This window comes from Aethalodelphis obliquidens, unplaced genomic scaffold (assembly GCF_003676395.1).
Source record: "Aethalodelphis obliquidens isolate GAN/ISIS:26980383/991018 unplaced genomic scaffold, ASM367639v1 scaffold47, whole genome shotgun sequence".
Lineage (NCBI taxonomy): Eukaryota > Metazoa > Chordata > Mammalia > Artiodactyla > Delphinidae > Aethalodelphis > Aethalodelphis obliquidens.
The window spans coordinates 15,791,009-15,817,683 of NW_020837991.1; the positions used below are offsets into that span (position 1 = coordinate 15,791,009).

Sequence of the window (26,675 nt, forward strand, 5' to 3'; positions counted from 1 at the left end):
AAAGCAATCTTGAGAAAGAAGAACAAAGCTGGACGCATCATGCTCCTGGATTTCAAATTATTTTATAAAGCTAGAGTAATCAAAACAGTGTGGCACTGACATGAAAACAGACACATAGATCAATGGAACAGAGAATCCAGAAGTAAACCTACAAGTATACGGTCAATTAATTAGTGACAAAGGAGCCAAGAATACGCAATGGAAAAAGGGTGTCTCTTCAATAAATGGTGTTGGGAAAAGTGGACAGCCACTTGCAAAAGAATGAAACTAGACCACTATCTTACACCATACCCCAAAATTAACTCAAAATGGATTAAAGACTTGAATGTAAGACCTGAAGTCATAAAACTCCTAAAAGACAAAATAGATGGCAAGCTCCTTGACATGAGTCTTTGTGGTGAATTTTTAAATCTGACTCCAAAAGCAAAGGCAAAAAAACCAAAAATAAACAAGTGGGACTACATCAAACAAAAGAAGCTTTTGCATAGCAAAGTAAACCATCAACAAAAGGCAGAGACAACCTTCTGAAAGGGAGAATATATTTGCAAATCATATACTTGATAAGCAGTTAATATCTAAAATATGGAACTTATACAACTCAATAGCAAAAAAAAAAAAAAAAACCAAACAATCTGATTTTTAAATAGGCAGAGGATTTGAATAGATATTTTTCTAAAGAAGGCAAACGAACAGTCAACAGGTACATGAAAAGATGTCCAATATCACTAGTCATCAGGGAAATGTGAATCAAAATTACAATGAAATAACACCTCACACCTGTTAGAATGGCTATTACCAAAATGACAAGTCTTGACAAGGATGTGGAGAAAAGGGTACTCCCATGCTCTGTTGGTGGGAATGTAAATTGGTACAGCCACTTTGGAAAACAGCATGGAGTTTCCTCAAAAAATTAAAACTAGGACTACCACATGATCTAGTAATTCCACTTCTTGGTATTTATCTAAAAAAATCCCCACAAAACCCCTAACTCGAAAAAAATATATGCACCCCCATGTTCATTGCATTATTTACAATAGCCAAGATATGGAAATAACCCAAGTGGCCATCAATGGATGAATGGATAAAGAAAAAGTGGTATATCTATCTATCTATCTATCTATAATACACCAAAATGGAATATATTATTCAGCCACAAAAAAGAATGAAATCTTGCTATTTGTGACAACCTTGGACCTTGAGAAAATTAAGGTAAGCAAAATAATTCAGAAAAAAAAGATAAATACTGTATGATTTCACTTATATGTGGAAACTCAAAAACAAAAACTAAACAAAACCAAAATCATATATACACAGAGCAGAATGGTGGTTGCCAGAGGGAAGGGGGCTGGGGAGTCGGCAAAGCTGGTGAAGGGGATCAAAAGGTAAAAACTTCCAGTTACAGAATAAATAAGTAATGGGGGAGGTACTGTATAGCATAGTGATTATAGTCAATAATATTGTAGAGCATACTGGAAAGGTGCTAAGAAACTAAATCCTAAAGTTAACTTTCTGTGGTGATGGATGCTATCAAGATTTACTATGGTGGTCATTTCACAGTGCATACAAATATCAAATCATTGTCCTGTACACCTGAAACCAATATAATATGTCAATAAAATCTCAATAAATTTTTAAAAAGTATGTGTATCTTAAACTTTCTTAAACGTTTGTGTATATATACAACCATATACAAATATCCAAGAGATGAGTAAAAAGTATTTACCAGATATGTACATGTGTATGTGTACATGTATATGTACATGTGTATATGTGCATGTGTGCATATACAATACATTCTATACTGAACAGTGAATAAAAAATATGGAATTCAAAATATAAAAGGAAGGTTCAAAATTATTTAAACAGATTTTTTTATGTCTATAATGTAACTACAATTATAAAATTAAATATAAACATCCTAGAAAGAGGACGTAGAGTACACATTATGGATCTTTGTGGTGGACAGAAAGAGGACGAAGACAAAGAGGGAAGCTGGAGGATGCAAAGTCTCTCTGTACGCAGAGACTTAAGTACAAGGGTGTGCTTTGCCTACACATTTAACAGTTGGGAAAAGCAATTTAGTAATACGTCAAGGAAATTAAAACATCCATGTACATTTGATCCAGAAATTCCATGTCTAGGAATCATCCTGAGTAAAATGTCAAAACTAATGATGTTCAAAATATTATTTACAGCAATATAAAAAAAAACCCTGATGTCTTGGGTTCCAAAAATAAAGCACACTATCCATTTGGAGAATTATACAATTCCTTAAATTTGTAAAGAATGTATAATAAAATGGATAACAATATAATATTAGGTGAAAGAAGCATGATGTAAAACTGCATAATCCTACATATCACAGTTTTGAAAATATATAAAAGATCAAAAGACAATAAAGCAAACAATATATGGTAGTATTATGGGCTAAATTAATTTCTTCTGTATACTTTTCTCTTTCTAGTTTCAAAATACTACATACTCACTATATAAATATTAAAAGTGATCAATATTATTTAGAAAAATACAGTCCAAAAATAATGTCCACAAAGTCTTAATTATAATTAAATTTTAGAAAGCTGGATCTAAAATACCACAATAAAACAAAATCCTTTATATTAGTCTAAAGATAAGCTGGTGTTTGAAACAATGAAGCCTTTTTTTCACTTGTCCTTGTCAATGTTCTGCTAAAAGTATTTCACCCAAGTTAGGATTGGTGAGCAACACCAAGTTACACCACAACATACCTGTATAATATGTTTTAAAATTTTTACAAAGGTACAGCATCTGTTCCTTGGCTAAAATTTATGCAAATTAGAATCATTTTGGACATATATTTCAGGAAATTTGCTGTTCACTTCTTTAATGTACATGTTTCAGGGCAATTAGTATGAAAAATTTAAAGCAATTACGTTTATAGATATACTGAACATTGCATATCTGTGTAGTATAAGCCCACTTAATGTGAACCTCATACTGTCTGATCTGGGTCAGTTTTGAGAGAAGCCCATTATAAATTAATTCTAATGATGAGAGGATCTCATTTTTCATTCACATCAAGTGGAGTTTAAAATATAGTACTATTTCAAAGCTTGCAGAGATCCAAAATCCCTCCTAATAATCTTCATCTTATAATCAGCGTCATTTACGTCAGCTTGTGAAATCCTGTCAGCAGTTTTATCACTCCTAATGTAAGATTCCCAATCCACCTATGGGCAAAGCAGCACGAACCGGGAGGCCAGCTGTTCAAATCAACAGAACCAGCATGAGTTACAGGATTTTCCATACTTAGAAAATGACTAACTACTGTAACAAGTGATGCTGCCCTCAAAAGTTATTCTGTCACCTTAATGAAAAGGTACACCTAGGGGAAAAGGGGAAGATGGTGGAAGAGTAAGAAGCGGAGATCACATTCCTCCCCACAGATACACCAGAAATACATCTACACGTGGAACAACTCCTACAGAACACCTACTGAACGCTGGCAGAAGACCTCAGACCTCCCAAAAGGCAAGAAACTCCCCCACGTACCTGGGTAGGGCAAAAGGAAAAAGAGAGACCAAATAAGAGGGACGGCACCGGCACCAGTGGGAGGGAGCTGCGAAGGAGGAAAAGTTTCCACACACTAGGAGCCCCTTCACGGGCGCAGACTGCGGGTGGCGGAGGGGGGAAGCTTTGGAGCAACGGAGGAGAGCACAGCCACAGGGGTGCGGAGGGCAAAGCGGAGAGATTCCCACACAGAGGATCGGTGCCGACGGGCACTCACCAGCCCGCGAGGCTTCTCTGCTCACCCGCCGGGGCGGGCGGGGCTGGGAGCTGAGGCTCAGGCTTCGGTCAGACGCAGGGAGAGAACTGGGGTTGGCGGCGTGAACACAGCCTGCAGGGGGTTAGTGCGCCACGGCTAGCCGGGAGGGAGTCCGGGGAAAAGTCTGGAGCTGCCAAAGAGGCAAGAGGCTTTTTCTTTCCTCTTTGTTTCCTGGTGCGCAAGGAGAGGGGATTAACAGCGCCGCTTTAAGGAGCTCCAGAGACGGGCGCGAGCCGCGGCTAAACGCACGGACCCCAGAGACGGGCATGAGACACTAAGGCTGCTGCTGCCGCCACCAAGAAGCCTGTGTGTGAACACAGGACACTCTCCACACCTCCCTTCCGGGGAGCCTGTGCAGCCCGTCACTGCCAGGGTCCTGGGATCCAGGGACAACTTACCCAGTAAATGCATGGCGCGCCTCAGGCTCGTGCAACGTCACGCCGGCCTCTGCCGCCGCAGGCTCCACCCCTTCCGCACCCCTCCCTCCCCCACGGCCTGAGTGAGCCAGAGCCCCCGAATCAGCTGCTCCTTTAACCCCGTCCTGTCTGAGCAAAGAACAGACGCCCTCTGGCGACCTACACGCAGAGGCAGGGCCAAATCCAAAGCTGAACCTCAGGAGCTGTGCGAACAAAGAAGAGAAAGGGAAATCTCTCCCAGCAGCCTCAGGAGCAGCGGATTAAAGCTCCACAATCAACTTGATGTACCCTGCAACTGTGGAATACCTGAATAGAAAACGAATCATCCCAAATTAAGGAGGTGAACTTTGAGAGCAAGATTTATGATTTTTTCCCCTTTTCCTCTTTTTGTGTGTATGTGTATGCTTCTGTGTGAGATTTTGTCTGATAGCTTTGCTTCCACCATTTGTCCTAGGGTTCTATCCGTCCTATTTTTTAAATTTTTTTTCTTAATAATTATTTTTTATTTTAATAACTTTATTATATTTTATCTTACTTTATTTTACTTTATCTTCTTTCTTTCTTTTTTCCTTCGTTCGCTCCTTCCTTCCTTCCTCCCTCCCTCCCTCCCTCTCTCTCTCTTTCTTTCTTTCTTTCTTTCTTCTTCTTCTACTAATTCTTTCTACTTTTTCTCCCTTTTATTCTGAGCCATGTGGATGAAAGGCTCTTGGTGCTGCAGCCAGGAGTCAGTGCTGTGCCTCTGAGGTGGGAGAGCCAACTTCAGGACACTGGTCAACAAGAGACCTCCCAGCTCCACATAATATCAAACGGCAAAAATCTCCCAGAGATCTCCATCTCAACGCCAGCACCCAGCTTCACTCAACGACCAGCAAGCTATGGTGCTGGACACCCTATGCCAAACAACTAGCAAGATAGGAATACAACCCCATTAGCAGAGAGGCTGCCTAAAATAATAATAAGTCCACAGACACCCCAAAACACACCACCAGAGGTGGACCTGCCCACCAGAAAGCCAAGATCCAGCCCCATCTGCCAGAACACAGGCACTAGTCCCCTCCACCAGGAAGCCTACACAACCCACTGAACCAACCTTAGCCACTGGGGACGGACACCAAAAACAACGGGAACTACAAACCTGCACCCTGCAAAAAGGAAACCCCAAACACAGTAAGATAAGCAAAATGAGAAGACAGAAAAACACACCGCAGATGAAGGAGCAAGGTAAAAACCTACCAGACCTAACAAATGAAGAGGAAATAGGCAGTCCACCAGAAACAGAATTCAGAATAATGACAGTAAAGATGATCCAAAATCTTAGAAATAGAATAGACAAAATGGAAGAAACATTTAACAAGGACCTAGAAGAACTAAAGATGAAAAAAACAACGATGAACAACACAATAAATGAAATTTAAAATACTCCAGATGGGATCAGTAGCAGAATAACTGAGGCAGAAGAACGGATAAGTGACCTGGAAGATAAAATAGTGGAAATAACTACTGCAGAGCACAATAAAGAAAAAAGAATGAAAAGAACTGAGGACAGTCTCAGAGACCTCTGGGACAACATTAAACGCACCAACATTCAAATTATAGGGGTCCCATAAGAATAAGAGAAAAAGAAAGGGACTGAGAAAATACTTGAAGGGATTATGGTTGAAAACTTCCCTAATATGGGAAAGGAAATAGTTAATCAAGTCCAGGAAGCACAGATAGTCCCATACAGGATAAATCCAAGGAGAAATACGCCAAGACACATATTAATCAAACTGTCAAAAATTCAATAGAAAGAAAACATATTAAAAGCAGCAAGGGAAAAACAACAAATAACACACAAGGGAATCCCCATAAGGTTAACAACTGATCTTTCAGCAGAAACTCTGCAAGCCAGAAGGGAGTGGCAGGAAATATTTAAAGTGATGAAGGAGAAAAACCTGCAACCAAGATTACTCTACCCAGCAAGGATCTCATTCAGATTTGATGGAGAAATTAAAACCTTTACAGACAAGCAAAAGCTGAGAGAGTTCAGCACCACCAAACCAGCTTTACAACAAATGCTAAAGGAACTTCTCTAGGCAAGAAACACAAGAGAAGGAAAAGACCTACAATAACAAACCCAAAACAATTAAGAAAATGGGAATAGGAACATACATACCGATAATTACCTTAAATGCAAATGGATTAAATGCTCCCACCAAAAGACACAGACTGACTGAATGGATACAAAAACAAGACCCATATATATGCTGTCTACAAGAGACCCACTTCAGACCTAGAGACACATACAGACTGAAAGTGAGGGGGTGGAAAAAGGTATTCCATGCAAATGGAAACCAAAAGAAAGCTGGAGTAGCAATTCTCATATCAGACAAAATAGACTTTAAAGTAAAGACTATTAGAAGAGAAAAAGAAGGACACTACATAATGATCAAGGAATCGATCCAAGAAGAAGATATAACAATTGTAAATATTTTTTCACCCAACATAGGAGCACCTCAATACATAAGGCAAATATTAACAGCCATAAAAGGGGAAATTGACAGTAATACATTCATAGTAGGGGACTTTAACACCCCACTTTCACCAATGGACAGATCATCCAAAGTGAAAATAAATAAGGAAACACAAGCTTTAAATGATACATTAAACAAGATGGACTTAATTGATATTTATAGGACATTCCATCCAAGAAAAACAATACACATTTTTCTCAAGTGTTCACGGAACATTCTCCAGGATAGATTATATCTTGGGTCACAAATCAAGCCTTGGTAAATTTACGAAAATTGAAATTGTATCAAGTATCTTTTCCGACCACAACACTATGAGACTAGATATCAACTACAGGAAAAGATCTGTAAAAAATACAAACACATGGAGGCTAAACAATACACTACTTAATAACGAAGTGATCACTGAAGAAATCGAAGAGGAAATTTAAAAATACCTAGAAACAAATGACAATGGAGACACGACAACCCAAAACCTATGGGATGTGGCAAAAGCAGTTCTAAGAGGGAAGTTTATAGCAATACAATCCTATCTCAAGAAACAAGAAACATCTCAAATAAACAACCTAACCTTGCACCTAAAGCAATTAGAGAAAGAAGAACAAAAAAAAAGCCAACCTGAGCAGAAGGAAAGAAATCATAAAGATCAGATCAGAAATAAATGAAAAAGAAATGAAGAAAACGATAGCAAAGATTAATAAAACCAAAAGCTGGTTCTTTGAGAAGATAAACGAAATTGATAAACCATTAGCCAGACTCATCAAGAAAAAAAGGGAGAAGACTCAAATCAATAGAATTAGAAATGAAAAAGGAGAAGTGACAACTGACACTGCAGAAATAAAAAGATCACGAGAGATGACTACAAGCAACTCTATGCCAATAAAATGGACAACCTGGAAGAAATGGACAAATTCTTAGAAATGCACAACATGCCAAGACTGAATCAGGAAGAAATAGAAAATATGAACAGACCAATCACAAGCACTGAAATTGAGACTGTGACTAAAAATCTTCCAACAAACAAAAGCCCAGGACCAGATGGCTTCACAGGCGAATTCTATCAAACATTTAGAGAAGAGCTAACACCTATCCTTCTCAAACTCTTCCAAAATATAGCAGAGGGAGGAACACGCCGAAACTCATTCTATGAGGACACCACCCTGATACCAAAACGAGACAAGGATGTCACAAAGAAAGAAAACTATAGGCCAATATCACTGATGAACATAGATGCAAAAATCCTCAACAAAATAGTAGCAAACAGAATCCAACAGCACATTAAAAGGATCATGCAGCATGATCAAGTGGGGTTTATTCCAGGAATGCAAGGATTCTTCAATATACACAAATCAATCCATGTGATACACCATATTAAGAAATTGAAGGATAAAAACCATATGATCATCTCAATAGATGCAGAGAAAGCTTTCGACAAAATTCAACACCCATTTATGATAAAAACCTTGCAGAAAGTAGGCACAGAGGGAACTTTCCTCAAACATAATAAAGGCCATATATGACAAACCCACAGCAAACATCGTCCTCAATCGTGAAAAACTGAAAGCATTTCCACTAAGATCAGGAATAAGACAAGGTTGCCAACTCTCACCACTCTTATTCAACATAGTTTTGGAAGTTTTAGCCACAGCAATCAGAGAAGGAAAGGAAATAAAAGGAATCCAAATCGGAAAAGAAGAAGTAAAGCTGTCATTGTTTGCAGATGACATGATACGCTACATAGAGAATCCTAAACATGCTACCAGAAAACTACTAGAGCTAATCAATGAATTTGGTAAAGTAGCAGGATACAAAATTAATGCACAGAAATCTCTTGCATTCCTATACACTAATGATGAAAAATCCGAAATTGAAATCAAGAAAACACTCCCATTTACCACTGCAACAAAAAGAATAAAATATCTAGGAATAAACCTAACTAAGGAGACAAAAGACCTGTATGCAGAAAATTATAAGACACTGATGAAAGAAATTGAAGGTGATACAAATAGATGGAGAGATATACCATGTTCTTAGATTGGAAGAATCAACATTGTGAAAATGACTCTACTACCCAAAGCAATCTACAGATTCAATGCAATCCCTATCAAACTACCACTGGCATTATTCACAGAACTAGAACAAAAAATTTCGCAATTTGTATGGAAACACAAAATACCCCGAATAGCCAAAGCAATCTTGAGAACGAAAAATGGAGCTGGAGGAATCAGGCTCCCTGACTTCAGACTATACTACAAAGCTACAGTAATCAAGACAGTATGGTACTGGCACTAAAACAGAAAGATAGATCAATGGAACAGGATAGAAAGCCCAGAGATAAACCCACACACATATGGTCACCTTATCTTTGATAAAGGAGGCAGGAATGTACAGTGGAGAAAGGACAGCCTCTTCAATAAGTGTTGCTGGGAAAACTAGCCAGGTACATGTAAAAGTATGAGATTAGATCACTCCCTAACACCATTCACAAAAATAAGCTCAAAATGGATTAAAGACCTAAATGTAAGGCCAGAAACTGTCAAACTCTTAGAGGAAAACAGGCAGAACACTCTATGACATAGATCACAGCAAGATCCTTTTTGACCCACCTCCTAGAGAAATGGAAATAAAAACAAAAATAAACAAATGGGACCTAATGAAACTTCAAAGCTTTTGCACATCAAAGGAAACCATAAACAAGACCAAGAGACAACCCTCAGAATGGGAGAAAATATTTGAAAATGAAGCAACTGACAAAGGATTAATCTCCAAAATTTACAAGCAGCTCATGCAGCTCAATAACAAAAAAACAAACAACCCAATCCAAAAATGGGCAGCAGACCTAAACAGACATTTCTCCAAAGAAGATATACAGACTGCCAACAAACACATGAAAGAATGCTCAACATCATTATTCATTAGAGAAATGCAAATCAAAACTACAATGAGATATCATCTCACACCAGTCAGAATGGGCATCATCAAAAAATCTATAAACAATAAATCCTGGAGAGGGTGTGGAGAAAAGGGAACACTCTTGCACTGCTAGTGGGAATGTGAATTGGTACAGCCACTATGGAGAACAGTATGGAGGTTCCTTAAAAAACTACAAATAGAACTACCATATGACCCAGCAATCCCACTACTGGGCATATACCCTGAGAAAACCATAATTCAAAAAGAGTCATGTACCAAAATGTTCACTGCAGCTCTATTTACAATAGACCGGAGATGAAAACAGCCTAAGTGTCCATCATCGGATGAATGGATAAAGAAGATGTGGCACATATAAATAATGGAATATTACTCAGCCATAAAAAGAAACGAAATTGAGCTATTTGTAATGAGGTGGGTAGGCCTAGAGTCTGTCATACAGAGTGTAGTAAGTCAGAAAGAGAAAGACAAATACCGTATGCTAACACATATATATGGAATTTAAGAAAAAAATTTCGTGAAGAACCTAGGGGTAAGACAGGAATAAAGACGCAGACCTACTAGAGAATGGACTTGAGGATATGCGGAGGGGGAAGGGTAAGCTGTGACAAAGCGAGAGAGTGGCAGGGACATATATACACTACCAAACGTAAAACAGATAGCTAGTGGGAAGCAGCCGCATAGCATAGGGAGATCAGCTCGGTGCTTTGTGACCACCTGGAGGGGAGGGATAGGGAGGGTGGGAGGGAGGGAGACGCAAGAGGGAAGAGATATGGGAACATATGTATATGTATAGCTGATTCACTTTGTTATAAAGCAGAAACTAACACACCATTGTAAAGCGATTATACTCCAATAAAGATGTAAAAAAAAAAAAAAGAAAAAAAAAAGGTACACCTACACGGTAAATGTAAAAAACTAAAACATACCCACTTTGGGAATTATACACAAGGTAATAGATGGAAAGGTGCCTCATACTTGACTGGCATCTGTGCCAACATAAATTCTTCCAATAAAATATTTTTGAATGTTAAACACCACAAACAAATCAATTCAGGAATACCAACTCTAACAGATTAATCTCACTGCAATTATCTCCCCACTAGCCATCTCTAATTCCTCTTTCCCGTTCATTCTTCAAACCTTGCTTCTACTACAAATTCTTCCATGGAACTGTTCCATTAGAGCCACCAATGGCCTCTGCAAGGTGGAAACACGGGATACTGCTTGATCCTTATTGTATGAACAGTTCCTGGAGCAAGACATTTGAAATCATATTTTCTCCCTCCCTGGTTTTCTGTGAAAGTGTTTCCTGTCTCCTTCTATCACTCTGAGATCGTCTTTTTCCTTCCTTCTTCTTCTTCCATCCCCTAATGTACCAAGAGTAAGGTTCCATCACAGGCCCTCTTTCTACTGGAAAATCTAGTAGCCTACTAGGGCTTCAACATTCGCCCCAAATCCAGAGACTCTCAATTATTTACCTGCATGCTAGCTCACCCTTCTGAGGTCCAATCCTGTGTATGTGGCTATTCACCAAACAGATCCCTCTGAATGTGCCACAGCTCTTCAAAGTATGTCTTTCTTCATCTTTGTATCCTAGAGGATAATGCTAGGATATTAGAATGCTAATGCTAAGTATCAGAATACTTAGCAGAGCACTTGGAACATTGCAAACTTGTGTTAAATAAATGAATGAGTAAATTAGTCAATTAGCTAGATGATTAGAGAGACACTGATAGAGCCTTACATAACTGGAAAGCCTCAATTAGGTTACCAGCTACTGTAAGTAGAAGAGTTTGGCCACAGAAAGTTCAAGGACTATTCTAAATCCCAGTGTCACATCAAAACACAGCAGGAATTGACTGATGGATCCATTGCATTAATACACTGGACTATTCACGTATCTTTCCACTCAAACATCAGATCACAGAATGCCATTTCACTCACTACAGTGTATCATGCTCCCCTGAGCCTACTACTATCAATGCCCTTCAAAATCTGGCTAGTTATGTTCTAATTTTATCTCCTGTTATTCCCAAAGCTGTTCTGGGACTCTGGTGAAGGCAGACTCCTTGCTTTTCCTGAAAAGGCCAAGATATAAACTCTGTGCAATCTCAGCACCTAGCACAGGACTGCAGGTAGGTAGGTGCCAAGAGATAAGTGGCACCAATGTCACCCACTGTTAGGCTTTTTTTTTTTTAAACATCTTTATTGGAGTATAATTGCTTTACAATGGTGTGTCAGTTTCTGCTTTATAACAAAGTGAATCAGCTATACATATACATGTATCCCCATATCTCCTCCCTCTTGCGTCTCCCTCCCACCCTCCCTATCCCACCCCTCTAGGTGGACACAAAGCACCGAGCTGACCTCCCTGTGCTATGCGGCTGCTTCCCACTAGCTATCTATTTTACATTTGGTAGTGTATATATGTCCATGCCACTCTCTCACTTCATCCCAGCTTACCCTTCCCCCTCCCCGTGTGGCCATTCTGACCAGTGTGAGGTGATACCTCACTGTAGTTTTGATTTGCATTTCTCTAATAATTAGTGATATTGAGCATCTTTTCACGTGTCTCTTGGCCATCTGTATGTCTTCCTTGGTGAAATGTCTATTTAGGTCTTCCGCCCATTTTTTAACTGGATTGTTTGTTTTTTGATATTGAGCTCCATGAGCTATTTGTATATTTTGGAGATTAATCCTTTGTCTGTTGTTTCATTTTCAAATATTTTCTCCCATTCTGAGGGTTGTCTTTTTGTCTTGTTTATGGCTTCCTTTGCTGTGCAAAAGCTTTTAAGTTTAATTAAGTTCCATTTGTTTATTTTTGTTTTTATTTCTGTTACTCTAGGAGGCAGGTCAGAAAAGATCTTGCTGTGATTTATGTCAAAGAGTGTTCTTCCTATGTTTTCCTCTAAAAGTTTTATACTGTCTGGTCTTACATTTAACTCTTTAATCCATTTGGAGTTTATTTTCGTGTATGGTGTTAAGGAGTGTTCTAACATCATTCTTTTATATGTAGCTGTCCAGTTTTCCCAGCACCACTTATCGAAGAGGCTGTCTTTTCTCCATTTTATGTTCTTGCCTCTTTTTTCACAAATTAGGTGCCCATATGTGCGTGGGTTTATCTCTGGGCATTCTATCCTGTACCATTGATCTATATTTCTGTTTTTGTGCCAGTACCATACTGTCTTGCTTACTGTAGCTCTGTAGTATAGTCTGAAGTCAGGGAGCCTGATTCCTCCAGTTCCGTTTTTTTTTCTCAAGATTGCTTTTGCTATTTGGGGTCTTTTGTGTTTCCATATGAATTGTAAGATTTTTTTGTTCCCATTCTGTGAAGAATGCCATTGGTAGTTCGATAGGGTTTGCACTGAATCTGTAGATTGCTTTGGGTAGTATAGTCATTTTCACAATATTGATTCTTCCAATCCAAGAACATGGTATATTTCTCTGTTTATGTCATCTTTGATTTCTTTCATCAGTGTTTTATAGTTTTTAGGCTTCTTAGCCAGATTTATTCCTAGGTATTTAATTCTTTTTGTTGCAATGGTAAATAGGAGTGTTTCCTTAATTTCTCTTTCTGAGTTTTCATTGTTGGTGTATAGGAATACCAGAGATTTCTGTCCATTAATTTTGTATCTTGCAACCTTACCAAATTCATTGATTAGTTCTAGTAGTTTTCTGGTGGCATCTTTAGGATTTTCTATGTATAGTATCTTGTCATCTGCAGATAGTGACAGTTTTACTTCTTCTTCAATTTGTATTCCTTTTATTTCTTTTTCTTCCCTGATTGCTGCGGCTAGGACTTCCGAAACTATGTTGACACTGTTAGGCTTTTCAAGAGACTAGTCAACCTGAACAGGGCTGAAGCATCACCAGGGGAGAAGAACACATTTGTTTACTCGTAGTGATGGTTCTCATTTGTTCATCTGTATCACCTGGAGGGCTGGTTAAACCAGACTGCTGGGCCCCACTCCGCAAACTTCTGATTCAGTGGATGTGAGACAGAGCCCGAGTACTTGCATCTCTCACAAGCTCCTGGGTGATTCTGAGGCTGCTAGTCTGGAGCCCACTCCTTGAGAATCACTGGCTTATGGTAACAGGGATTAATTTATTACTTAGCCCTATGATCATTCACTGTCCCCATAAAGAAATCAGCAAGACAAGTATAAAGAACACCACATTCAATTATTCAGCAAAAACTTTTGAGTATCGATCGTGATCAGGCACTCTTCTAGGTTGGGGAACCCAGCCATGAACGATTTGGACAAAAGTCTCTGCCTCCATGAAAGTTACATTTTTGTGGAGGAGGCAAACGAAGTGAGTGAGTGAAAGTAAGTGTCATGTGGAAAAGTTAAAGAGAGAATAGGGGAAGGAGGAGGTGCGGTAGAGGGGTGGGTTAATATAGACTGGGACAGGAAGAGGCATTTCAGCGAAGACCTTAAGGAAATGAGGGAACTAATCCAGGTGGCCATCCTGGAGGCTCATCCCAGGCAGAGAGAAGAACAAACACAAAGACTTTGAGGCGGGAGTGAGCAGGGAAGTTCCAGTAACAGTACTGAGGGCAGGGTGGCCCCCCGCACAGGCACAGGGTGTGGGGAAGAGACAGACCATGAGGGACTCACAGCCCTTGTAAGGACTTTGTCTTTTGCTCTCAGTGAAACAGGAGCAATCTCAGTGGCATTTGCTTTGAGGAGTGAAACAATCTGACTTAAGTTTGAAAATGATCCCTCAGGCTGCTCTTAATGGCAGGAGTGGGGACAGGAGCAGAAGCAGGGGGTCCAGCTGGAGGCTCTTGGAAAATGACAGTCACTTGGACTAGAGATGTCCCAGGGAGAAGCAGAAGTTGTTGGATTCAAGATGTGTTTTGAAGATTGAGGTGGCAGACAACTGACGGACTGAATGTGAGAATGAGGAAACAGAAAAGAATCAAAGGCAGTATCTGGGCTATGGCTTAAGAAGTCGGAGGATGTGACACTGACAGAGGGGAGATCTGGAGGGAGCACGTTTGTGCAAGGGCCGTGAGTGAATTGTCCTCCTCTGGGCAGTCAAGTGTAAGATGCCTATTGCATATGAGAGAGGAGAGGTTGACAAGGACAGTCGTCTTCAGGAGAGAGGTATGGGAGACTGGAATTTGGGATTCGAGACGGTGCACGGATAGCATCTGGAGCCAGAAGATAGAAGTGAGATCACTTGAGGAAGGAACAACACTGAAGACAAAAAGACCCACTAATTAAAGGTTGGGAGGAGAAGAATTAGCCGATAAGTGAGGAGAAGCCAGTGAGAGGGGAGGAGAGATGAATTTGTCAAAATAAAGTGTTTCAAGAAGAAGAGAGTGTCAAATACAATCAAGGATCAAGTAAGACAGGCCCCAAAGTTAGCCTGGGTACTTGCCAACATGGAGCCCTCAGTGGCCTGACAGAAACAGTTGTCATGGAGTGGGCTCTCCAGAGTCCTCTTTGGGGAGATTCAAGGCAAGTTTGATGCTAGGTTGGAGAGAAAGTATGAACAGAGCTTTCTAGAAAATGTCATGCGTTTCTTAAAGGTCAGTGCTCTTGAGAGGAAAAATGGCAGGTTCCAGGTCCCAGCTCAGAGATTCTGGTTCTGTAAATCTGGGAGTCAGGGGAGCCCCAGAGATCGAATTTTAACAAGAATAGAGAGCAAGATATTGTCAGTTTTCTGGGGGCAACTTTGGCGAATGGTCTGCCACGTGGAGGTTTCAGTCATTTCTGAGGGCCTAACGCAACAACAAAAAAACAGCCAATCACCAACAACTAATCAACTAACCTAACCTTTCCCTGACCTCACAACACTTGTTCTGCCCTCATGCATCAGGGCCTTGGAGTCTGTTGACGTTCCCATATTATTAAGGGACAAGACTGGAAACATAATGATGTTTTAGAAAAATAGTACATGATTCTATCCATGTTGAAGCCAGGAACTCTTCCAGGAACTCTTCTAGGAAAACTTGAGCTGCCTATCCTAGGAAGGTACCCTTTGCCACACAAGAGGGCTGTAAACATATTTTAAAATATTTTTTGTTTTCATATTCATCCTTGGTAAGAGACTTCCCCCAAGAAACAGGTTATCTCCTACTGGGTGAGAAGATGATGCATTCATGCATTAACACCGAAACCTTGTTTGGGTTTTATTTTCTGAGCCTGAAAGCATTTGTAGCTTCAAGGATTTGAGTACATTGCCTATTAAAATGCATTTCTCACTTGCGGGCACTATACATTAATCACGCTGGAGGAAAACATTCCTCCCGGAGACAGATGTTTCAAAGACTTCCTCTCATGACCTCTGGGTTGGGATGGGTGGTGCGCAGAGTCAGATCTCATCGATGTCTATATTTTCATCATAAAAATAAGAAAATGAAGGTAATGGACCCGATCTGCAGTTTTCCTCACTATCCTGTGGCTGGAGGTTATTGTTGAAAGTATTTAAATATTCAGACTTGTTTGGCTGAAGAGAAACACTAGCTCTGTCTTGCCGTATTTCCTAAGACAAGAAAAGGCAGTGTATATAGGGAGCGTGGGAGGGAGGGAGACGCAAGAGGGAGGAGATATGGGGATATATGTTTATGTACAGCTGATTCACTTTGTTATACAGCAGAAACTCACACACCATTGTAAAGCAATTATACTCCAATAAAGATGTTAAAAAGAAAAAAAGCAAAAAGGCAGGACATCTGAATGGCCACCACTGACCACCTCGTCTTCCTCTTACCCCTAAATCTAGTCTTCATATTGACATCAAATGATGTATTATGGGAGACCTCAGGTGTCCCCTGACACACACCTTAGGAATTCAAGGATGGTGGCCCTGAAGAGATACACCATCTCTCAGCAACCTTCTCTGATGTAATATTCTGCAGGGTATACGTGTGTGTGTGCACACATGTAGAGTAAAGGTGTATTATCAGAGCAAAATATGAAGGAAGGCTAAGAAGTTATGAAGAATTCTGGAAGTCAAAGATATTCATGTGATTGACAAAAGGTATAAAGCCACAATCCAGAACAAGAAAAAACTATCATGAAGATAAGGGCTGAACCAGGAAAACTCCAAGCTCGGATGGAACAAAGAAAGAGTAGGAGGGGTGTCTTGGGCAACAGTCTGTGTGTTCAATTCAAATGTACTATTTTGTGGCCATCTCCCTTCCTGCATACACCAAAAGGCAAAGTAACAAGGAAGCTTGAACTCAGGATAAAAAAGAACTGTCCTCGTAGAGAATAGACTGGTGGTTGCCAAGGGGGAGGAGGGGTGGGGGAGGGATGGACTGGGAAGTTGGGATGAGCACATGCAAACTGGTATATATAGAATGGATAAACAATACGGTCCTACTGCATAGCACAGGGAACTATATTCAATATCCTGGGATAAACCATAGTGGAAAAGAATATGAAAAAGAACATATGTATATGTATAACTGAGTCACTTTGCTGTACAGCAGAAATTAACACAACATTGTAAATGAACTATAATTAAAAAAAAAAACAAGGAAAAAAGAACTGGCCTCTACTGAGGATGAATTTCATCCTTGGGCAGACAGGGCTGGGGTGGGACTTGGAGATTGGGTTCTGTGTGGGTTTGGGGGCCTAAGAAAGAAAGAAAGCAGAGCTGCTGTCCACTGATGCCTCTGCAGGAGATACTGTAGCCTATTCAGTAGAATCCCACCGGTCAGGGCTGTCACCTTAGAGGACCTCTAATGCATCACGGAGAGCCCTATGTCACTTTTTCAACTGTGGCCATCTACTGCTGAAGAGCCTTGAACTTGCCCAACATCCTCCAGGAAGAGGCCAGCTCTACAGAAAGAAACTTAGCTCCTTGAAGGCCAGTTCATTGGTATTTCAATATGGTTCCCTACGCCAAGACCACTACTGGTATAATGGGCACGGGGGCAAAGCAGGACATATCTGGCCGCCACTCTTCATTTTCAGATCTTTAAATATGACCAAGAAAATGCCAAGTGGGAACTAAAAGGTAGCAAGATGAGAGTGAGGACTCCCTGCTGGCAATGGACCCCTGCCTTCTGAAGATAAAGAGACTGCATCTGGGGGCTGTCTACTATTTCCACGGGGCAGCCCCTCTTTCTAGTTTGCAGTCTTAGCTCTGCCAAGACAGAAAGTAAAGAAAGGGCACGTGCCCTCCTCTGAGACTACGGGACAATTTTCTCCTTCAACGTTGCCTCCAGAGACCCTGAGCCTATGGCCTAGAGGGTTCTCTAATATCAGGACAAACAGCTCCCAGGAGAATCATGCCTATGGCACCAGCTGCCAATCACACTAGGAAGATTTTAGTATAGTTTTGGAAGATGGAGAGAAAGGACTTATGAATTAGAAGATAGCCCGATAAAAATTCAGTAGCAAACTTTTCCATTTTTCTCAGAGACTCGATTAAATACCATTGTTTCCTGGAACCTTCCACTCTCAACATGCTGTAGCATATTATATGTGAAGAAATTTGAGTTTATTCTCCAAAGTGCCCCAAACATCTTGTAGTATAAAGTGATTACCACTCCTCTGATTAAAAAGTACTCTTATTAGTGTTAACCTAGAAGGTTGATACAGCCTCCAGGAAACAGCACTGTCTCTTGTTGGAAAGGTGATTAGAAAATCATTTTGCACTGACAGTGGAAACTGGCTCTGATTCAGGAGAAAAGAAGTTTCTCTCTCTTGAAGGGCAAGGCAAATTAAGTAGGTGTTAGAACGTGGTTACAGGAGTCTTGAATGCTTTCGCTGGAAAATCTAGAGAGAAATATTGTAACACACGGCAACTTTTAATTTGAAGAGACACGTTGTACCCAGGGTCACCACTTCTCTGCATCCGTTCATCACTGGAAGAGAAGCAAGGTTGGAACACAGCATCTCTTAAGCCCATAATTAGTTTCTTGAGTTGCCCTCAGCATTGAGTAACCATTCCAGGTTTCTTTTTAAAATAACTCATTTTCTAGCATAGGGGACTAGAGAATCATTAAATGACTTGCTTCATTGCATGTGGTGATGCATTAAATTTAATTTAATTAAGTTTAATTAAAATAATGCAAAACCAGCCAACAGCTGTGCTGCTGTGAAGTCAACTTTTGTACTAATGATGTAGGTGTCATTTAAAAAATCAGCGTGGGATCAGTACCTGTGATAAATAGAATGGTAGCAGATACCCTGTGCTGTTACTTTTTAATTTTTTAAAAAAGTATTTCCTCTAAAAGCCTTAAGTAGCTAAGACCATTCAATGAATGGACTGGGCAACGTTTGAGATCTGAAGAGTCATGAGCGCTTTGTACCAAGACAGTCACCCGAGATGGGAACTCCATTAAAACAAACACGTATTTGGGGTCCTGACGCAGACAGGTCACTTACCAGTGGATAGTAATTTAACTATCCTAATCCTTATTTTTGATTAAAATGAGCCACACTTAGACAAGGCAGATGTGTTAAGTCAATTTAGAAAGGTACTTTACTATGATGAGGTTGTTAACGGGTCAAAAGAAACATCAGGAAATTTGTGCATATATTTTTGGGAATTTGTTCTGAGTATGCAAATGCCACGTAATTAGTTATCCTGCTTTTCATGAAAAATTAAATTTGCTATAATAACAAATCACAGTCAAGAATAAGGCTAGTTAACATGAAAAGGACCCTCATTTTTATGACTGAAAGGCTGCAGATTGAGGGTAAACTGCAGGTGAATCTCATTCTAGCCTCCAGTATTGTTATTCACTCTGTGGCGGTGCTTGTCTAGATGCAAAAATCACAAGCAGTAGATGCAATGGAGCCTCTGCTTTTAGACTCGGCCATCTCAGCCTAGCAACCAGATAGAGTGTCTTTAAGCCTCTAATTATTTTAGGACTCAGCGCTATCATTTAACATTTACCAGAAAAACAAAGCCAAACTTCTATTTTGGAATCTCCCTAAAATCTAATTACTGCTCCATTCCTTCCTGCCCCAGGCTGGAGGGAATTTAGCCTTCTAGTATATTGGCTCTCCCTGCCTCACTCTGTAAATACTCCCACTGGTAGGTGGGCTCTGGACCTCCTCTTGCTGACAAAGTTCTGTGTCTGCTGTCCTTGCTGGGAAATCTGGGAATTAGGCTCTACATGCTTCTTGGCCACTTGAGAGGCAGCCCATCCCTGTTTACCCTGGACTGAGGCTTCTCAGGGTATGAGACTTTCAGTGCTAACATCAGGGAAGTCTTGGGCAAACTGGGTCAAGGTGGTCACTCTACCATGATCACAACTTCCTCTCTTACTCCCAGCTTGTTTTTCCCATTCTGTAACCGAGAAGGGCCCTATGGGGCCTTCCCAGGACAGACCCCCTTCCAGGTCCTCCACCTGCCTCTTATTTGTAGAAAAACTTTAGCCTCCTAGGCCTTCTGCGAGTCCCAAAGAGTAAATTTAATCAGAGAAGTGAGAAAATGAAGAAACAAAGGAAAACAGTTAAGCAAGACAAAATAATAATAGTTTAGCCATTAAACAAATCCAAGGACCTTTAGTTCCTCCTCAAGGGCTATAGATGATATTCTGAGTCATGTCCTTTGAGCTGTTTTGCAGATACTGAAACCCCCAGCAGGTGGAAGAAGTTAACTGTATGCAGGCCACAAGCACGCAGATCCCCAGCTGGGTTGGAACCAGAAGGTTGATGACGTTGACTCCCAATTACCCCACCACCAACCAATCAGATGAGCTGATCACATGCCCTGAAACCCTTTCTCTCACCTTGTCTTCAAAAGCTTTTCCCTAAAAGCCATTGGGGAATTCGGGCCTTTTGAGCTTTAGCTGCCTGGATTCTTTGCTGGGTGCCCTGCAATAGACACTGCACTTTCCTTCACTACAACCTGGTGTCAGTAGACTGGCTCTACCATGGGCGGGCAAATGAACCCAAGTTTGGTTTGGTAACAATTTCTCAACACTGGGCTACAGTTTTTCTAAAAAATGCTCCAAATTCCTCTCTGGGAATGGGCTCATCCCTAAACTTTAGTGCTCCTCACCTGACCTAACTCCAGGGGGACCTTTTGCTCACCCATCATCTACTAAAGAGATGGATGCTTCTTACAAAGATTCCACTCACTGCCCCAGGTCTTGCATTATCCCACGTGGACTGCTCTGGAATCAAAGGCTCGCTCCCTTCCTGGGGGCTCACTCTCAGAGGGCTCCTGCCCTCAATACCACCCTCAGGTCAGAGCCCCAAAGATAGATCAGTTTGCATCAATCACAGCCATGCCTCCACCCTGGAAACTGTGCTGTGAGGTCAATTACTGCTCCAGACCCTCCAGTGGGGCCAGCCCTTCAAGCAGGCTGGACTCAGATACATTCTTTGTTTCTATTTAGTCCACGCTGGATTATTATTGATATCCCAGTTTTACTACTTAAAATATACTTTGCTGTCTCCTATCAGAAGAGAATGCTGTACTCTTTGAACATTCACGTTGTCTTTTCTCAAAGGATCACAAAGCACTGGGCATAATATGTTTCTCTTTTTAATATAGTGCTTTACTATAGCATCAGTATTGGGTATACTCATTTTATTGCACTTCACTTTATTGCGCTTTGTGGAGACTTTTTTACAAATTGAAGGTTTGTGGCAACCCTGCCTCAAGCAAGGCTATTGGTGCCATTTTTCCAACAGCATTTGCTCACTTCATGTCTCTGTGTCACATTTTGGTAATTCCTGCACTATTTCATTATTATTATATTTCTTATGGTGATCTGCGATCACAATCTTTGATGTTAACATCAAGACCCGCTGAACACTCAGATCATCAGTTAGCATTTTTCAACAATGAAGTGTTTTTTTTGCGGTACGCGGGCCTCTCACTGCTGTGGCCTCTCCCGTTGCGGAGCACAGGCTCCGGACGCGCAGGCTCAGCGGCCACAGCTCACAGGCCCAGCCGCTCCGCAGCATGTGGGATCTTCCCGGACCGGGGCACGAACCCGAGTCCCCACAGGCGGACTCTCAACCACTGCGCCACCAGGGAAGCCCTGAAGTATTTTTTAATTAAAGGATGCATATTGCTTTTTTAGACATAATGTTATTGTACACAAAATAGACTATAGTGTCGACGTAACTTTTATATGCACATGGAAACCAAAAAATTATTGTGACGCGCTTTACTGCAATATTCGCTTTATTGCAGTCGTCTGGAACCGAACCCACAATATCTCCAAGGTCTGCTTGTATAATGACAGAAACAGATTTGAGCAGCATATTTTTGGCTAAAAGTAGAAGCCAAAGCTGTACTAAAGCTTGGAGGAAACTCCAGAATTTGAAAGCTACAACCATCTTGATAAACAGATAGACATGGTAGAGATATTTTGTAAAAACAAAAGGGGGAAATGAATGATAAAAGGGCCCTGTCTGGCCGCTGATACATGGAGACATCTAGCTTCCTGTTGAGGCTGGCTGTTAAAAGCACCTGACTTCTCTGGTTTCAAGAGCTCAACGTCTACTGATACATCCTTGCTACACCCCAAGATTGACAATGAAATATTCCCTAGATACATACAATGTGTTTGACCCTTTTACCCTCTATCCCACTTTGCCTAGAAAAACAAAACAAAACCAGGACAATAACCAGATCAAGTCCAATTCCAAAGCACTGGTTATTTAATTCACTCCAATTTAACAGTGCTACCTTCTCAACTTTATGTCTTGTCTTAGCTCAATATTAAACTTAATTAGCTAAATCTTAAATTGTGGCTGTGCATCTACTTTACACAAAAAGTATGTTTCCGTAAAAACTGCATGTGTATCTAATGTTTATACATTGAATAGAATCATTTTGTAAAGTGAGTATCATCTCTCAATTCATCATGTTTGTAAAGTCTATTTTACATATACTAGACTTGTTTAGCAGAAAGTCAATAGATTTGATTAAACAGGAAGTGTCCTTCTAATCTATAAAAACACCAGTAGTTAAATCAGGAAATATTTTAGTAGTCACTATACAAATGCTGTTCTGCTACAGACATGACCATTAGCTTCTGAGAATGGGACACAGCATAGATGTAGGAACATTACATACAATTAATTAGATAGACATATTTTACAACAAAAGCATTTCATTTTGTGATTGAGATCCAGCGGCACGTAAGATCAAGGCTTATTTAAGACTGAGCACAGGGAGATCAGCTTGGTGCTCTGTGACCACCTAGAGGGGTGGGATAGGGAGGGTGGGAGGGAGATGCAAGAGGGAGGGGATATGGGGATATATGTATACATATAGCTGATTCACTTTGTTATACAGCAGAAACTAACACAACATTGTAAGGCAATTATACTCCAATAAAGATGAAAAAAAAAAGATTGAGCTTTTGGGATAATAATTTATAAAAATCACATTTTATATAATGCTTTATTTTCAATAAAATGTCATAAAGTTTAATCGTTGTTTACAACATATCAATAAAATAAGTACTTCTATCTCCATTTTACTGATGAGAAACTCATACAGCTCAAGTAACTATATTTGAGTGGGTATTCGAAAATGTTAGTTTAAATCACCAAAATGAAAGGGGAAAAATTACTTTTCTGTCCAGAAGTTTTCACTGCCCATTCAAAATACTCTTCTTAAAACTGCATGTCAGAATCTGCCCTGGGATCAGAGGCTGGGATATTTATCAGCTATGTAGACCCTGATTCCTCTGCATCTCTGCATCCCTAGTTATAAGGAGGTGGGGCAGATACGTGGTTAGCAAACTTCAGTAGGCATCAGAATGAGCTGGAGAGCTTGTTAAAACACAGATGCCTGGGTCCCACCGCAGAGTTCCTGATTCAGCAGACCTGAGACAACAGCCCTGAGCATGTGCATCTCTAACAGGTTCCCAGGTGACGCTGATGCTGCTGGGCTGGGATCACACTTTGAGAACCACTGGACTAGATCTTAGGTTCAGGCTCCAAGGCCTTTACAATTCTGAGTATCGAAAGAAAGATTTAACTGATGTTCCTACGTCTAGACCAGCTGCAAATAAGCCTTCATTTATCCACCATCATCCATCCACTCACTCATAAACATTTGTTTAATATTTATTACCAGCATGTTTTCAAATAGTTCCCAGTTTGGGTAAAAGTAGGGGAAATGATTTAGTAAAAAAAAATAAATCACATAATTTATGGGTACTTGACAATTCTCTCTTTAACTCCATTTTTGTGATCATGTGAAACGAGGAAAAATAAATCAGAAAAAGCACGTAAACATTACTAAACTAATATCTGGCCCAAAGGAAGGACTCAGCAAGCGTCAGCTGCACAGATCATTGAAACACAGACAAACCATGTATCGTATCTCACTTCCTTTGCTCACAATTTTGTTACAGCTGCAAGCATCTCTCTCCTATTTCAGCATTTTGTAGTTTTCCTCCCTGTCCTTTGCTGGAGAAGCTTAAGTAAGCAAAGATCAGATCGAGACCAGGCTGAGGAAGGGAGAGTTTGGGTTAAAGAGAAGGGGAGGATGGTTACATACAAAGTGTATAGCTGACTCCTAACACAGCGAGTGACCTGATCAAAACCAGAATCCCTGCCCCCCACAGTGTGTACGAGCTCTCACTAGTGCCACCTGTGCCCCTAATGAGGCACACATTTCCGAGTGCCACCTCACTTCGTGGCACATGGGGGGGCGGTTTGCAGGGCTGGCAGCAAAATAAATGGGCAGCATCAGCACAGTTATCTGGGGAATCTGACAGAGAGGCAAATCCACTGTAATCACAGTCCCAGCCTGAGTCACATTTTTAGGGGACCGAGGCTCCATAGACACATGCTTAAAAATAATAATGAGAAGATGAGGAACATATATACAATGGAATATTACTCAGCTGTTAAAAAGAATGAAACAATGCCATTTGCAGCAACATGGAAGGACTTGGAGATGATCATCCTAAGTGAAGTAAGTCAGACAGAGGAAGACAAGTATCATATGATGTCACTTACTTATATGTGGGATCTAAAGTATAATGCAAATGAACTTATTTACAAAACAGAAACAGACTCACACACTTAGAGAACGAACTTACGGTTACCAGAGGGGAAGGGTGGGAGGGGGAGGGATAGACTGGGAGTTTGGGATTAACGTGTACACACTGCTATATTTATTGAATAAAACAGATAACCAACAAGGACCTACAGTATAGCACAAGGAACTCTGCTCAATACTCTGTAATAACTTAAGTGGGAAAAGAATTTGAAAAAGAATCGATATTTGTATATGTATAGCTGAATCACTTTGCTGTATACCTGAAACTACACAATATTTTTGATCAACTGTTCTCCAATATAAAATTTTTTACCTCTCTCCACCGGATTACGGTGCATTGCATTGCTCAAAGTTATTGGTGGGTGCTCACAGTGGACATTTGTGACTTTGGAGCATGTAGCCGCCTTGTTTGGAGACTCACTCCTCCTCTACCCTGTGACCCTCTATCCCTGCTCCCAGGGTGGAGCCTGTGACCTGAATGAAAGGCACGTGGCAATCACATTCTCTGGAGATGCTGATTAATTCACGGATAGGCACTGGACCCAACCACAGCCAATGAGGTTTTGCTGGAACTAAAGTGTGAACGGCATCTCCTCTTCTCTCCCAGCCTTGAGGCTACCAGCTTCTGCATTGGTTGCAGCCACCACCACCCCCTGGGCCCAACACACGTTCCTTTTGGCTACCTTTCCCTCTTCAATATGGCTGAAACGTTCACTTTTACCTAACTTCATCAATAAAAAGCTGCTGATGGTGTGTGCCGGAATCAGTTAAAGGTGAAACCATCCAATGGATGTCATTACAGGTCCGGTAACGATGCTGCCTCCCAGCAGTTACAAGGAATAGATAAGTCCTATAACCATGCAGCTCTCTTCCTTCACTTGTTCTGGAGGATGGACCACTTTAGGTATGAACTAGCATTTCTGGCAGACAAAGAGCTGCTACTTAGGATACGATTGGTGAAAGTACAAGAAAACCTGCCAAAGAACTGATAAAAATGGGGCATTGAAATAGCAGATAACAGTTCCACCTTCCCTTGGAGACATTTTCTAGCTCTTCATTTGAAATACTTTATGGAAACCCAGAATTCTGGACATTATGGTTATTAAAGTGCAGAATCCTATCATTCCACACCCCATCTTCAGGGACCTCTACCCCATCTTCGATGACCTATGAGCCACGCCATCACCCACAGAGCAGGATTTAGTGATGACTCATTCTTCTTCCTGTTTCCTGACCAAATGTGGCCAGGATCCTTGCTGCTCAAAGCGGAGGGCGCAAACCTAAAGCCTCAGCACCTCCTGGGTGCTGGTTAGAAATGCAGAATCCCGGGCCCCACCTCACACCTGAGCATTCAGAATCTGATTCTAACAAACTCCCAAGTTGCTGCTACTGCTGGCCTACAGCTGCTGCTGGTCCGGGGCTGCTGCTGTTGAGCTGGGCACATTGCCGCTGGCCTGGGGATCACATTCTAAGCAGCGAGGGTTTAGACCTCAGTGTTTCCTAATCCTACTTGATAATAAAATTCACCTGGGGAGCTTCCTAAAAATATCATTTCTGGGTATAATCTCAAACCTTCTGAATCAGAATCTCCAGAAAAGAGACGTGGGTATTTACCAGGCAACCCACGTGATTCTTCAGGACAGGCAAAAATGAGAAACACCGGGAATCGAATTTCGAGTTCCAGCCTCTGCCTTCAGCTAGCTCTCATCCGGCCTGAACTGGGGCCTCTGCAGATGGAAACACACACAAGTACTCCCCATGCGGCTATTTCTCTTTCCCTTTACGCTACCTGCAGGCTTGCTACCAAATACTGCATCTTTAGCACCGGACATTGTTTCTTTACCTTCTCTCCATAGCTCTAGGTGAGAAAAGACCTCTGAAGTATTTAAATCCCAATCATTGGCAAAGACGTGTTCATAGTTACGACCCAGTGGCATTGCTGTTTAATGTTCTTAGTGTTTCAAAAACAAAATGTAGATTCTTGACCCTGGTTGTTCTGCAGGTTATAGACCTAACATACTGATTGGTCTGAGTAAGTTTTTTGGAGGACTC

General features: G+C 40.9%; 1 protein-coding gene across 5 annotated transcripts in view; it reads right to left on the minus strand.

Annotated features, from left to right (window-relative positions):
* NCKAP5 (NCK associated protein 5) overlaps nt 1–26,675 on the minus strand; it is a 1,064,528-nt gene that overhangs the window by 681,215 nt on the left and 356,638 nt on the right. The gene's annotated exons all lie outside the window — the stretch shown is intronic.